The 2,953-nt window shown below is 46.6% G+C and overlaps 1 protein-coding gene across 1 annotated transcript in view; it reads right to left on the bottom strand.

Moving 5' to 3' along the window:
* BRSK1 (BR serine/threonine kinase 1) overlaps nucleotides 1-2,953 on the bottom strand; it is a 32,619-nt gene that overhangs the window by 26,287 nt on the left and 3,379 nt on the right. The gene's annotated exons all lie outside the window — the stretch shown is intronic.

Below are 2,953 nucleotides of genomic sequence, written 5' to 3'. Positions count from 1 at the left end.
AGTAGGCAGTGCTCAGCACAGAGTGGGTGGGGCTCAGCTCATAGGGGGCGGAACTTGGTTCAGAAGGGGCGGGGCTCAGCACAGAGGAGGTGGGGCAAGGTCCAGAGGGGTGGGGCTCAGCGCAGAGGGGCGGGGCTGGCAGCCTGGATGATAGACAGTTTCAGGCAGGTCCCATCCACCGGCTTCCCCTTTATGAACTCGGGGCGAATCTCCCCTCCACACCCCACATCCTTCTCCCACTGAATTATTTTTGCGAGAGACCCCCAGATATCATATTACTCTTCCTACAAATATTTGAATATGTAGGTTTTTAAAAAAAATAATTTTTAGCCCTAGCTGGTTTGGCTCAGTGGATAGAGTGTCTTCAGCCTGTGGTCTGAAGGGTCCCGGGTTCGATTCCGGCCAGGGGCGCATGCCCGGGTTGCGGGCTCCATCCCCAGTAGGGGGCGTTCGGGAGGCAGCCCATCAATGATTCCCTCTCATCATTGATGTTTCCATCTCTCTCTCCCTTCCTCTTCCTCCCTGAAACCAATAAAAATATACATATCGGTGTCAATTAAAAAAATAAAGGAACCATGAGTAACAACCTGCAGAAGCTATTAAGAAGTACCAAGGAAGTGACATCCAGTTACAGTGGTGTGAAGAGGTCACTGATTGCTTGCCACACAAAAAACCAATTATTAAACTGTACATAATTTTAAAAACAATCATTTCAGGGCTGTGGAGTGATGCAGAAAACAAATTTAAAACATCATTCTTGAAATTAAAGTATAGCTTCAGATAAGAATAGCAGAAGACTGTGGCCTTTGCCTGAGGCTGATCACATCTGCATTACCCTCAGTTTTGTTGGCAAGAACAGTAATCTCTTTGTTTTTAAATTGTGGTAAAATACACATAACATAATATTTAGTAGGGGGTGTGCAGGAGGCAGCTGATCAATGATTTTCTCTCATCATTGATGTTTCCATCTCTCTCTTCCTCTCCCTCTCTGAAATCAATAAAAATATATTAAAGATTATTTTTATTTTTAATTTATTTTTATATATATTTTTAATCCTCCCTCGAGAATATTTTTCCATTGATTTTTAGGGAGAGTGGAAGAGAGAGGGAACGACAGAGAGAAACATGGATGGGAGAGAAACCCATCGATTGGTTGCCTCCTGCACGAGCCCCGACCAGGGCCCTGGTCCAGAGAGGAGTCTGCAACCAAGGTTGACCGGAATCGAACCCGCGACCCTTCGGTCCGCAGGCCGACGCTCTATCCACTGAGCCAAACCGGCCAGGGCTGGAAACCTTGATTATTGACAATTTATGCACGCCCCAAAGTAGAGAGAATATAGGGGAGCCCCCTGTGCCTCCCCATCCCCCGGCTTCCCCATTATGAACTCAGGGCGAGTCTCTCATCCACACCCCTGCATATGCTTTCCCTCTCCCACTGGGTTAGTTTGTGAGCAACCCCAGAGGTCACATGACTTTACCCACAAATATTTGAATACGTATGAAGTGAGAGTGTTTTGGGTTAGGTAAGCAGGGCTGCTATTGAGCTAGCTCTTTAAATATTAAAATTATTTCCCTACTAAATAATAAAAGAAATACCGCCACCTCAGGCTTGGGACAAACTCCCTCCCTTCTCCCAGGCCAAAGGGCTCAGGATTGAAGGGTTTAATGTCCAGGCTCCAGGGGGAGGTGGGGCCCAAGGATTCCACAGTCTCAGTTGAAAGTGGTAACTGGGTCATACTGGCTGTTACATGTTCTGCTACCGCCCCCTAGAGGCCAGTGTTTTTAATGGCAGGGTTTTGACAGTCTTGTCCATAGGGAGGTGTTGATAGTTTAAATGGGCTGCCTTTTATCACCCAGGTTTATCCCGGAGTCTGAGGCCCTCCAACCCCATCCCAGAGAGGGAGGAGTGCAAACAGATGAGGTTCCTTTGTTGCCCTGTCATTAATCATAAAAAAAAAAGTCAGCCGTAACCGGTTTGGCTCAGTGGATAGAGGTCGGCCTGTGGACTGAAAGGTCCCGGGTTCGATTTCGGTCAAGGGCATGTACCTTGGTTGCGGGCACATCTCCAGTAGGGGGTGTGCAGGAGGCAGCTGATGGATGTTTCTCTCTCATCGATGTTTCTAACTCTCTTTTTGGGGTGGGGGGTGTCTATAAATACCTACAAATATTTCTTGTTCTCGTAGACATCGTGCAGCTTGAGGACGTGTAAAAATCAATAAAATATATTATTTTAAAAAAAGTCAGATGTTGGCAAGGATGTAGAGAGACTGGAACCCTCGGAGGCTGCTGGCGAGGATGTGGGATGGTGCAGCTGCTTGGAAGACGGTCTGGCACCTCCTCAAAGGCTAAACAGTTACCATATAACCCAACAATGCCACTCCTAGGCAATGCACCCAAGAGAGCTGAAAACAGGCACACGTCGAAACCTGGACACACAAACATCCATGTTATTCATCGCAGCCCCAAAGGAGAACAACAACATGTCCCTCCACGGTGGTGGGTAAACAAAGATGGCAACACCACACAGTGGAATATTACTCAGCCATGAAAAAGAATGGCGCCGGCTACAACATCTAGGACACTTGAACATGTTTTGCTCAGTGAAAGGAGCCAGTCTCTAAAGACAAACCTACAGTAGGATTCTATTTCTTTTCTTTTTCATCCTCATCTGAGGATATTTTTTCTATTGATTTTTAGAGAGAGTGGAAGGGAGAGGGAGAGGCAGAGAGAAACACTGATGTGAGAGAGACACATCCATTGATTGCCTCCCTCATGCCCCCAACCAGGGAGGGGAGCCTTCAACCCAGGTATGGCCGGCTACAACATCTAGGACACTTGAACATGTTTTGCTCAGTGAAAGGAGCCAGTCTCTAAAGACAAACCTACAGTAGGATTCTATTTCTTTTCTTTTTCATCCTCATCTGAGGATATTTTTTCTATTGATTTTTAGAGA

The sequence above is a fragment of the Myotis davidii genome, unplaced genomic scaffold (assembly GCF_000327345.1).
Source record: "Myotis davidii unplaced genomic scaffold, ASM32734v1 scaffold326, whole genome shotgun sequence".
In the NCBI taxonomy this organism is placed as follows: domain Eukaryota; kingdom Metazoa; phylum Chordata; class Mammalia; order Chiroptera; family Vespertilionidae; genus Myotis; species Myotis davidii.
This window is presented reverse-complemented; position numbering and strand designations above follow the sequence as displayed.